Raw genomic sequence first — 12,699 nt, forward strand, 5'->3', positions numbered from 1 at the left:
CACTTATGATCATCATCATGATCAGTTATTTATATATCTCCACTAATTCCTCAGCGCCGTACCGAGAACTTGCTCACATCAGTCCCTGCCCCAATAGAGCTTACAGTCCAAATTCCCTAATATACACACACACACAGACAGAGAGAGAGAGACTAAGGTCAATTTTGATAGCAGCCAATTAACCTCTTATCTTTTTGGAGTGTGGGAGGAAACCGGAGCACCCAAAGGAAACCCACACAAACACAGGGATTACATACAAACTCCACACAGATAAGGCCATGTTCGGACGTCAAACTTATGACTCAAGTGCTGTGAGACAGAAGTGCTAACCACTAAGTCACAGTGCTGCCCGGCACAGTGCTGATCAGGATTCTATCCAACACTTTATTGTAAATAAATTTGTGAAACTACAACTTAAATGTCTAACGTCTGGTCACACACTCATAGTAAAACAGTCAAACTCTCACTTTAAAAGAACCACTACCATTCTAACACTGGGGTCACCGACTGGTTACAGTTTTAGCACCTGTCTATAACAAAAGGTAACTTGAGAGGATTTTGAGATGAGCTACCTTATTAATTAAAGGCATTCTGAAATTAGAGACCTAAAAAAGTCTTTTACCAACTGGCATTAGAAAATACATAATTTTACTAACAATTTTAGGCATGTAAATAGATAGGTATGGCATGTAAAATTTCTATCTCTTGTTGGTGGGCTCCATAATTCCCATTCTCCATGACTTGTTCCATTCCGGACAAGTCATACTGCCCAAAGACACCTCTCATCCTGTTTCTGCATCCCCTCTACATTCCCCTACTGATTGTAATTAATAATATAATATTACATATTATATTAGAAGAAACTGGTAAACGCTGCTTCGGTGTCTGTTGGACTGTAAGCTTGTATGGGTAGGGTCACTGTTTTCTCCTAGTTCATGATGCCATTGTATGTAATCTATGCAGCAAATATATATATAAATGTGGGATGATAATGATAAAAAGACATTGAACGCTTCTGTGTCTGACAGTGTCCTTGCCAGTTAACCCTTAGTGGGCAATTATGATCACTGGCGCACAGATAATTGCATGCAAGCAATCATGTAATTGCTTTCATTATCTGAATTCTACTAGAAAAAGTAGACAATCTGGGTGCTGATGGTTGCAGCATTTGTTTTGCATTTATCTGAATACCAGGTTTAATAAATGCCCCTTTAGGATTAATTGATGCAGGCCTATTTTTGCCTATTTGTATGGTCGTACATTTATCTTAAATAGGGGATTTTGCTCTTCACATGTGTTTAACAATAAAAAAAGATCATAAACACATGCATGCCTCCCAATATTACATATTTGTAAACTCGGACATTTAGGTCACCCTCCGGATCCAGCCAGGCCTCTGGTTCAATGGTCCAATACTCTGAATGACATCTCTCTATCAGTAGTACATGCATCAGAATTGTTGCATTAAAGGGAGACATATTCCTAAATGTTGTACTCACCATTTTGCCCAGTTTAGGTCCTTATCGGTTTTTGGGGAACACATCAATCGGTAATGGACCTCACACTCTTTGTTTAATACGAGTATGATACACATCTGTTCACAAAAGCTTTATCACTGCTATAAACTGATGATAATGTTTTGCTTTGAAATACAAACACAAAAGAATCATTCAATATGACATTTACTAAACATGAGATGTTTTTTTTTTTCAGGTACCAGGTGTGTGATGGTGGCTACAGTCTGTCTTGTGGGTATTAATGTGTTCTTCCTTGTTGGCCACTGGAGTCTCAGGCTATTCATCAAAACAACAGTGTGCTGGTAAGTTACAGACCCCCTGAGGCCACACCGTAAAAAACTAAACTGAGTCATAATTTCCATACCTCCTCCATCCTCGTACATTCTTTGTGCGCTGTTTGACCTCCGGATTTTGTCTTTGAACAATGTGTTGAAGACATGTATTATGATAACTGTGGCAGGGCGTGTCTATGAGTTGACCTTGTGTGGCCGGGCCCAGTTGTAATGTACAACATTACCACCCACCAAGGACACACAGGAAAAAAAGAAAAAAACACTTTTTATTGTAACATCCTAAAGCTTTTAACAAATGTACAGTGATTTCTAAAGCTTCACATCTCAGTAAATATAAATGTGATATAAAAAAATTTTGTGTACTGTATATTAAAATACAAAGTGAAATGGTGTAGGATTTGGTGTATGTTTATTGATTTGAATATCATTGTTTTTTCTCATTTACATTAATGTCTCTTTATACTTTTTTACTGTCAAGTTGGTCTTGGAAGTATGTAAATTGATGCAAGACAGCTTACACTGTCTCTCGGATATGTATTACCTCTTCAGTAAAACTGGGTCATTTTATATGCTCTTCCGTCATACAGGAAATATAGGGCAGTCACAGGAGAGCTAAATTAGTAAATGGCTGTTAACCATTGAGGTGCTGGGTGAGGGACATTTGGCAAGGTTCAAGTAAAATCAGCAGTCTGTGCATAGCTGCATTGTTCCCTCTAGTGGTAGTCTTTTGAATCTATCTACAGTTTCTCGCAGATTCCTACAGCAGTGCAAATATATTCATTATCCGAACTGAATTTTGAGAGAAAACTCTGCTAATAAAGGTGTTTTGCACCTTAAAGACATACAATTATTTGCATTGTACATTTTTGTGCTGTTGGATTTGCAAAGAATAAAGTTTTTTTTTAGTTCTTAATCTCTGGGGTTTTTGTTTTGTCTTTATTTCATTACTCATTCTTTTTGGGAGCATATCTGAATATATATATATATATATAATTTTTTCCTGAGTGTAGCGTTCTCAAGTTTTGGCAGCAGTCTGTCAGCAATGGTAGACTCAGAGCTTCCTAAGAATGCATATAGTAAAGCTGAGGGTACACAGTGAATGTATCTCCAGACTGGATGGCCTTTGCCCCTAACAGATGGCGCACATTCACATATCTCCTTTCCCAGATATGACCACTGCAGTACTGTACATTGATTGGCTGTTTATACCTCCTAACTGTCCCAATTTGAGGGGACTGTCCCAACAATTAGGGCCTTTATCCCGATTGCCAGTACTGTTGGGAGGTAGCGAGAGTCACATCCAGCAGTGGCAGGTGGTCGTTTAGAGGAGGGAAGGGGGATTAGTGGTGGCGTAGTGCTTACAAAACACTAGGCACCCCCCCAGTGGATGTGACATGCCCACCTCGTCATGTGACCATCCCCTTTTTTGTGTGCACAGGGACATGTTGGAAAATAAGGGTATTGTCTAAACTTAAACAATCCCTCTAACTCTAGTAATGGGTTTGTCATGGGGACGTCTACCACCCGGGCTGGTCCCATAGTGTGCTAACTTGGGCTAGGTCACTGGGCCACCTGCATTGTTTTCCCTTTAAAATCGGATGTTGAGTCAAGTCTTGCCCCCCGGGCTAAAATTTGCCTTCCTCTCCTCCTATCCTGCCCCTCTGGGGAAATCCTACCTTCCCTCCTGGGGTCTCCTCAGCTTTCTCTGGTGCCTGGTTTGCTTCTGGTGTCCGATTTGTTGGAGATCTCATATATTAAGGTGCCTTTACCTCCTGGGATGATCTGCGATCTTAGTATCCAGACCTTTGCTCTAAATTCTATGAGTATTTCCAACTGTGGCACTTTGTGAGCTGTCTCCTCAGGGGTGCTTCTCTCCCCACCCCTACTTCACCCTTATGTCTCTCCTCACCCTTAAGTAGAGGTATGATTTCTTATATTTACAGCTTAACCCTTGACACCCTTTTGCCTCCGCACGAGAGGGAGTGGAAGATGTGCCTATCCCCCCTCCCCCCAAGTAGGATTATTGGGAGATTATAAGAAAACAGCCACCAGCTCCATTTCCACCTTGGTCAAAGAAAATACATATAAAGTATACTATTGATGGTACCTCACCCCTGGCAAGTTAAAATGTTTCCCTCTAGCTCTCTATTATGCTGGCGGAGTTGTGGCCAGATGGGCTCTTTTCTACATATATGGTGGTCCTGCCCTAAAGTTTTCTCCTTTTTAGACCAAGTTAAGGCCCTCCTCTCCTCCCTCCTTCCGTGTCCCATCCGTAAAGACCCATGGTCTTTTCTCCTCTGCTATCCCTGACGATGACAGACAATCACCGAAATTAGCTTCCTACATCCTTGCTGCAGCACAGTGCTTGGTAGTCAAGTCATGGAAACAGGCTGAGCCCCCCACTATGTCAGCCCTACGCTCCTATATCTGGTTTATTGCGCAAATGGAACAGATCACACACCATTTACATGATAAGGACGATAAATTTCACCAAATTTGGGCTCCCTGGCTTTACTTGTAACCCCTTCACTCCTTTACCAGCCCCCTCCCTTTAAGTGTGCCCCCATTGGCGAGTAGCTCTTTTGTTGTCTGACCCTCAGAGTTCTGCCCCTCTCCAAAACAATCTGTAGTACTTCCCTCTGCACTCTATTCTACTCCAGCGATGACCAGTGCCCCCCACCCCCTCACACCTCATATTCTTGGAAAATGTTCTACAGTTTGAACAATTAGGGAAACAATTGTTTTCCTTTGATTCTCCTGTGACAATGTGTTTTCTTCTGCTCGAATGTTTCTCTTTGCATTGTTATCTATGTATGCCTGTTTTTGCAATGTACTAATTGTTGATCCCTGTCTGTATATCAGTACTATTTCTCAAAGTAAATAGTTTAAAAAAAAATATATAAAGTGGAGTACAATACGAATAAATGAAGCAGGCTGCCTACCTAAAGGGCTCACAACTTAGATTAAGGCTAAGCTGGATCCTTACTAAAACACTAATTGCCTGAAGATGATGTATCGAACATGATTAGCGCACTTAAATCCTTTTTGGACAAACCCAAGAATATAGATTAAATTTAATTTTTATATGTTGAACAGGGTTATGCACATCATGGTGTTTTTGCTCATATGGTAGCACGGTGGCGTAGTGGTTAGCACTTCTGCCTTACAGCGCTGGGGTCATGAGTTCAATTCCCGAACATGACCTTATCTGTTTGGAGTTTGTATGTTCTCCCCGTGTTTGCGTGGGTTTCCTCCGGGTGCTCCGGTTTCCTCCCACACGCCAAAAACATACTGGTAAGTTAATTGGCTGCTATCAAAATTGACCCTAGTCTCTCTCTCTGACTGTCTGGGTGTGTGTGTGTCTGTGTGTTAGGGAATTAGACTGTAAGCTCCAATGGGGCAGGGACTGATGTGAGTGGGTTCTCTGTACAGCGCTGCAGAATTAGTGGCACTATATAAATAAATGATGATGATATGAGTACTCTTTTAAATTACATTTATACTTTTTAAATCATAGTTCTGATAAAAGTATTTATTTATTTTTAAAAACTCTTTGGGCCAGATTTACTAAGCTGCGGGTTTGAAAAAGTGGGGATGTTGCCTGTAGCAACCAATCAGATTTTAGCTGTCATTTTGTAGAAAGTACTAAATAAATGAAAGCTATAATCTGATTGGTTGCTATAGGAAACATCCCCACTTTTTCAAACCCGCAGCTTAGTAAATCTAGCTCTTTATCTGAAGAGGAAACAGCATGAAAACAGCATAATAAACAAGAAAATATGTATATACAAGATGTCTCCTCTTATTTAATTTTTTTTATAATTTTTTATTTTCAATGGTCAGTTAAGAAAAAACATGCAGCACAACAAAAATACTGTGTAGCATACACAATAAAATCACAACAGTTATTGTGGTACATCACATACTAGGGAAACATTAGACAAAACTGACCAGTTTTTACAGTTTTAAAGAGAAATATAAAGAGGGTGTAGGAACAAAAGGGGTGGGGGGGATGGGGATTTAATTTAGAAGCTGCCAGTATATGGAAAATAAGCTTGTTAGTAGGGTCGCACTCATCAGAGAGGGGGCAAGAGAGAAGGAACGACCAGGTTTCCTTAATGACCTGTTGTTCTGATACAGAATTTAAAAGCACAAGGACCATGGTCCAGAAAGGAAAAATGCAAGGGCAAGTCCATCAGATGTGGAGCGTCGTGCCCCTCTGACCACATTTCCGCCAACAGATCGGAGTGGACGTGGGAAATATTATAGATAGTTTATCTGGTGTATAGCACCACCTATAGTACAGTTTGTAGGCTGTTTCCTTAATTAGTGTAGAGATCAAGCTCTTGCCAATCACCTCTCTGACCTCCTCCCAGCAAGACTCATCCGGGGGTCCCAGGTCTCTCTCCTATTCCCGTTCATAGCGTCCTTTTGTGTCTCTTATCAGCCAGTTATAAATCCCTTCTCTGTTAAAATGCGGCCATTTTAACACACTAGAATCCCAGAGCCGGTTTCTTGTGTAGTCACAATTAACATGAGCCATCTTCAGGATAAGTCTCTATTTCCTGTATGTCGGTGTCACTGTAATCTGCCTTTTGTTATCAATTTAAATCCTGTTGGCATTATTTAAGCCGGAAAAAGCTATCCCACCCATTACAAGAACATCCAATTGTTCAGCTCCATTTTCACAAATATTCTCCCCTTTACAAGTTCCATTATACTGTACTCACACTTCAGTGGCCAAGGGGGCTCAAGGGTTAATTTTTTACTAGATGGAACTCTGGGTGAAAATGAAGGATAAGATCTCCTAACATAATACAATTAAAGTAAAGCAAAAAAACAATGATTAACTTTACAATAAAAGTGTGCATAATTATGGTATTGGATGGCATGCGTAAAATGAAGGCTTGGTGTCAGTTTGGGAATGTTCTAATTGGAACTTGGGTTAGTGGTACTATTTAAATCAGTCATATTAAACCTGTGTTTGTTTTATCAACAGTAATGTTTATTGAAAGATTTTTTTAAATTTAGAGGGGTAAATAAAAAAAATAATTAAAAAAAGTGAGGTACAGTACAACAATAGCAGATGATTGGAAGGTTTACAATGAAGGTAATGGACACAATGTTAATACAGATTCATTAAATCTTCTGATAATTGTAATCATTGCTTTAAGTTGTTCACTGCCATGTTGTGGTAATTGTATGTTATGATTCAATTAAATTGAAATGTGTGGGATATGCGTTGTTATAAATTGGGATACACTACATATTCATTCCATTTGTACATATTCATTTCACTAATAGATGGGGGACTTTTCCAATTTTGGGCAATTGTCTCTCTAGTTCCTATCAAGATATGTCCCATTAGATACCGGTCGCGTTTTAGAATATGAGGCAGGTATAGATGTAAAAGACCTGTGGTTTTTCTTAAGTTTTTTATAACTCAGGGAAATGTATGACAACACAAAATTACATAATCTTGCAAAACTATAAACTACAAAACCTAATATCAAATTGATTACTCTTCAGCATAGCTGCAGGCCAAACATGACGTTCCCAGACTGAAGAGGGAAGACGCCAAACTGCCTCTCTGCATGTCAAACTAAGTAACTAATTATACCCCCTCTGTGGCTGTATATAGGAAGAAGCCTTCAAATGTAAAACCTCTGGGTATAACCACAGCTAGACTTTAAATCTATGTCAACATCTATATGCCAATGGAGATTATTTGTCATTCAGGGTAGGCATCTGGAATATTTTTACAGCACATATTCACAATAATAAGGATAGCTTCAATATTGTCTGTAGTCTATCTTAAGGCATGGGTTCAAATGAATAAGATAGTATTTATAATACTATTATTTAACACTCAATGGATATCTGAGATGTTCTAGGGGGTGTTTTCTTTCCGACTTTTATTTATTTTTTTACGTTGATTTTTTGTATATATATTTTTGGATTTGATTGCAATTAATACTGATTATTTTTTATGCTTTGTTTAAAAAAAATAGTGCTCCCAAAAAATAAAAATAAACTATAAAACAAAGGTTTTCCAGTGCTAAGAAATACTAAATGAAACATAAATCATTTAAAATACCCATTTATTGGAATGCAAACTTTAAAAAGTTATAAACAGTATGTCTCCAGTACAGTTGTATCCTACAGTGTAAATCAATCAGTTATTGCTACAAATCAACTGTCCTAAATTAATAATAATAATAATAATAATTTAGGACAGTAGATTTGTAACAATGACTGATTTCATCATTTTGATATAATTGTATTGGAGATTTACTTTTAATCATTTTTTTGTAATCCAATAAACGGCCAATAGGCAAGTAGTTTTGTGACAAAGAAAGAGAACAATGAACTGCGCAGATGGTATCCAATTCAATCATATAACTGTATAAGTACAGGTCACTACTAACAAATTGCAAAAGCATATTCAAAGAATCATGGGAAAAATAAAAATAAACATGCATCTTTTATTGCACAAGTTATTTAAATAAAAACACATGTATACACAGTCTTAGCTCATATAAAAATAGTTGATAACAAAATTATTAGCTACTACTAAGCGATCAAAATGCAGTGTGTCCACTGCTGTGTAAGTTCTGCCCACCTCACTTAGGTTGTTGTATGTTATGGGGATGATATCTATTCTAGTTTTTTTGACTCTGGATTTCTGTCAATTGTATATTAAGGTCCTTATTATCCACAATCTAATAGTCCTCTATGAAAAACCGGTCATTAGAGGTGGTCGTTACAAGTTCAAATATTTAGTATCAATGTTCCGGACATTTAGCGTAAGACCCAAGAATGGGTAAAATTGTGACATCCACACACTCTCTGGTCGCTGATATCAAATGTCTATCAAACTATTCTTTTATTGATACAACTCACCCAAAAGGACACTAGCCGTACTACACAGTCGTCCGCTTAAATGCTCCTGACGTCCTTATCCACTCGGCTGTCTGTATCTAATAGGACTTACTCTTGATGCGCACCAGAGGTTGTGTCCGGACAGAATTAGGTAACAGCCATTAAGTTCCTCCAGTCAAAGGTGAAAAAAGTGGTAAAACTGGAATCAAAGCCACAAACTAAAGACCACTGTAGTAATACTACTGGATCATCCGTATATTGGTCTTGTAATTAGATTGGTGGTTTCTAAGCATATTCTAAAACAAATCAAAGTGACGCGTTTCGTCTACCTAAAGACTTTCTGAAGCCATATAACATGTATCTACATATCCATCTTTAAATAGAACCAAGAACCTTCATTGGGCAATCAATTACAGGTGTCATAATTGACATAAAAAACAATTTCTAAAGCTCAATGTTATCACATAAGCCATTCTAATTAATTTAAATAAATATAAAAATATTATAAAATTCACAAGATTCTTCAGATTCCTATACATGATGATGATCAGTTTCATATATTTGATCAATCTAAATTTTTAACCCTTAATTACATTATACATATTATCTCATATCCTATCTTAACACTTTCATTTACCCCATATCAGAATATATATGCAGACCACATATATATGGATTGTTGCAATGGAAAACAACTTATATTTTTGTTACTAACAACTAATATAATATTATTCCATTTTTTTATAACCATAACTAAATAGTAGCTTGAACTTGTGATCTAAACTACACAATTCGAACACAACCTAATATACATGAAAAGCAACAAAGAAAACATTCCCGCACTATATACATATCCAATCCCACATAGGAACAAAATGATCATCGAAGGTACCAATCATTAAATTCCATGGTCCTTGGCAGAACTTACACAACAGTAGTCGCACTGTATTTTGATCTCTTGGTGGTTTCTATAAAATTGCTGCTATTCTGATATTTTTGTTATCAACTATTTTTATATGAGCTAAGTCTGTGTATACATGTGTTTTTTGTGTGTTTTTATTTAAATAACTTGTGTAATTAAAGATGCGTGTTTATTTTTATTTTTCCCATGATTCTTTGGATATGTATGCTCTTGCAATTTGTTACCAGTGACCTGTACTTACACAGTTATATGATTGAATTGGATACCATCTGTTCAGTCCATTGTTCTCTTCTTTGTAGTATTGAAGTGAAGGATTGACACTTCCTTCTTCCAACAGCTGCATTCGGGATCTTTTCGATGATTATTTATAAACTTTTATGTACAACACTTTGAAATTAGCGCCCAAGACATCTGTGTGATTTTAAGTAGTACTCTGAGCCTTTTTGCTATTTGAATATTTTTACACTTTTTTCATTGGTGGCTGAAACTTTCAATAGCAATATTAATTACAAATCACTATAACACCATTGTTTTTTCCCTATTGATTAATAGCTAAGCTGAGATCATTTATTGCATAATTGCCAACTGTCCCTAATTTCTTTTTTTTTAAACTTTTTATTTTGAACTGCATCAAATATATAACAATCAATACAGGTAGAAATAAATAAATAAAGCATACATAGAATGGAACAACCATAATACATCACGTAACCAATAAGCCAAAATTAATAATTTAGTAACACACTGGACATTATGACAAATGAGGCTGAATAGGACGAATGCACTTAAAGGGCGACAGGGTTTGTAGTAAGCTGAACACTGACCTGAAGGTGTTAACATGGGTTGGCTCCGGTTTCCTCCCACACGCCAAAAACATACTGGTAAGTTAATTGGCTGCTATCAAAATTGACCCTAGTCTCTCTCTCTGACTGTCTGGGTGTGTGTGTGTCTGTGTGTTAGGGAATTAGACTGTAAGCTCCAATGGGGCAGGGACTGATGTGAGTGGGTTCTCTGTACAGCGCTGCAGAATTAGTGGCACTATATAAATAAATGATGATGATATGAGTACTCTTTTAAATTACATTTATACTTTTTAAATCATAGTTCTGATAAAAGTATTTATTTATTTTTAAAAACTCTTTGGGCCAGATTTACTAAGCTGCGGGTTTGAAAAAGTGGGGATGTTGCCTGTAGCAACCAATCAGATTTTAGCTGTCATTTTGTAGAAAGTACTAAATAAATGAAAGCTATAATCTGATTGGTTGCTATAGGAAACATCCCCACTTTTTCAAACCCGCAGCTTAGTAAATCTAGCTCTTTATCTGAAGAGGAAACAGCATGAAAACAGCATAATAAACAAGAAAATATGTATATACAAGATGTCTCCTCTTATTTAATTTTTTTTATAATTTTTTATTTTCAATGGTCAGTTAAGAAAAAACATGCAGCACAACAAAAATACTGTGTAGCATACACAATAAAATCACAACAGTTATTGTGGTACATCACATACTAGGGAAACATTAGACAAAACTGACCAGTTTTTACAGTTTTAAAGAGAAATATAAAGAGGGTGTAGGAACAAAAGGGGTGGGGGGGATGGGGATTTAATTTAGAAGCTGCCAGTATATGGAAAATAAGCTTGTTAGTAGGGTCGCACTCATCAGAGAGGGGGCAAGAGAGAAGGAACGACCAGGTTTCCTTAATGACCTGTTGTTCTGATACAGAATTTAAAAGCACAAGGACCATGGTCCAGAAAGGAAAAATGCAAGGGCAAGTCCATCAGATGTGGAGCGTCGTGCCCCTCTGACCACATTTCCGCCAACAGATCGGAGTGGACGTGGGAAATATTATAGATAGTTTATCTGGTGTATAGCACCACCTATAGTACAGTTTGTAGGCTGTTTCCTTAATTAGTGTAGAGATCAAGCTCTTGCCAATCACCTCTCTGACCTCCTCCCAGCAAGACTCATCCGGGGGTCCCAGGTCTCTCTCCTATTCCCGTTCATAGCGTCCTTTTGTGTCTCTTATCAGCCAGTTATAAATCCCTTCTCTGTTAAAATGCGGCCATTTTAACACACTAGAATCCCAGAGCCGGTTTCTTGTGTAGTCACAATTAACATGAGCCATCTTCAGGATAAGTCTCTATTTCCTGTATGTCGGTGTCACTGTAATCTGCCTTTTGTTATCAATTTAAATCCTGTTGGCATTATTTAAGCCGGAAAAAGCTATCCCACCCATTACAAGAACATCCAATTGTTCAGCTCCATTTTCACAAATATTCTCCCCTTTACAAGTTCCATTATACTGTACTCACACTTCAGTGGCCAAGGGGGCTCAAGGGTTAATTTTTTACTAGATGGAACTCTGGGTGAAAATGAAGGATAAGATCTCCTAACATAATACAATTAAAGTAAAGCAAAAAAACAATGATTAACTTTACAATAAAAGTGTGCATAATTATGGTATTGGATGGCATGCGTAAAATGAAGGCTTGGTGTCAGTTTGGGAATGTTCTAATTGGAACTTGGGTTAGTGGTACTATTTAAATCAGTCATATTAAACCTGTGTTTGTTTTATCAACAGTAATGTTTATTGAAAGATTTTTTTAAATTTAGAGGGGTAAATAAAAAAAATAATTAAAAAAAGTGAGGTACAGTACAACAATAGCAGATGATTGGAAGGTTTACAATGAAGGTAATGGACACAATGTTAATACAGATTCATTAAATCTTCTGATAATTGTAATCATTGCTTTAAGTTGTTCACTGCCATGTTGTGGTAATTGTATGTTATGATTCAATTAAATTGAAATGTGTGGGATATGCGTTGTTATAAATTGGGATACACTACATATTCATTCCATTTGTACATATTCATTTCACTAATAGATGGGGGACTTTTCCAATTTTGGGCAATTGTCTCTCTAGTTCCTATCAAGATATGTCCCATTAGATACCGGTCGCGTTTTAGAATATGAGGCAGGTATAGATGTAAAAGACCTGTGGTTTTTCTTAAGTTTTTTATAACTCAGGGAAATGTATGACAACACAAAATTACATAATCTTGCAAAACTATAAACTAC

The 12,699-nt window shown here is 37.2% G+C and overlaps 1 protein-coding gene across 2 annotated transcripts in view; it reads left to right on the top strand.

Annotated features, from left to right (window-relative positions):
* The window catches only part of RBPMS (RNA binding protein, mRNA processing factor), a 242,100-nt gene that overhangs the window by 200,769 nt on the left and 28,632 nt on the right, over positions 1-12,699 (top strand). Inside the window, exon 7 of one of the 2 annotated variants that reach the window (XR_012689755.1) lies at positions 1,714-1,819. The gene's annotated coding sequence lies outside the window, so the exon portion shown is untranslated. Of the gene's footprint in view, positions 1-1,713; positions 1,821-12,699 lie in introns of those variants that run through there. The other variant, XM_075203727.1, reaches the window with a different exon arrangement.

The sequence above is a fragment of the Mixophyes fleayi genome, chromosome 1, assembly GCF_038048845.1.
Source record: "Mixophyes fleayi isolate aMixFle1 chromosome 1, aMixFle1.hap1, whole genome shotgun sequence".
Lineage (NCBI taxonomy): Eukaryota > Metazoa > Chordata > Amphibia > Anura > Limnodynastidae > Mixophyes > Mixophyes fleayi.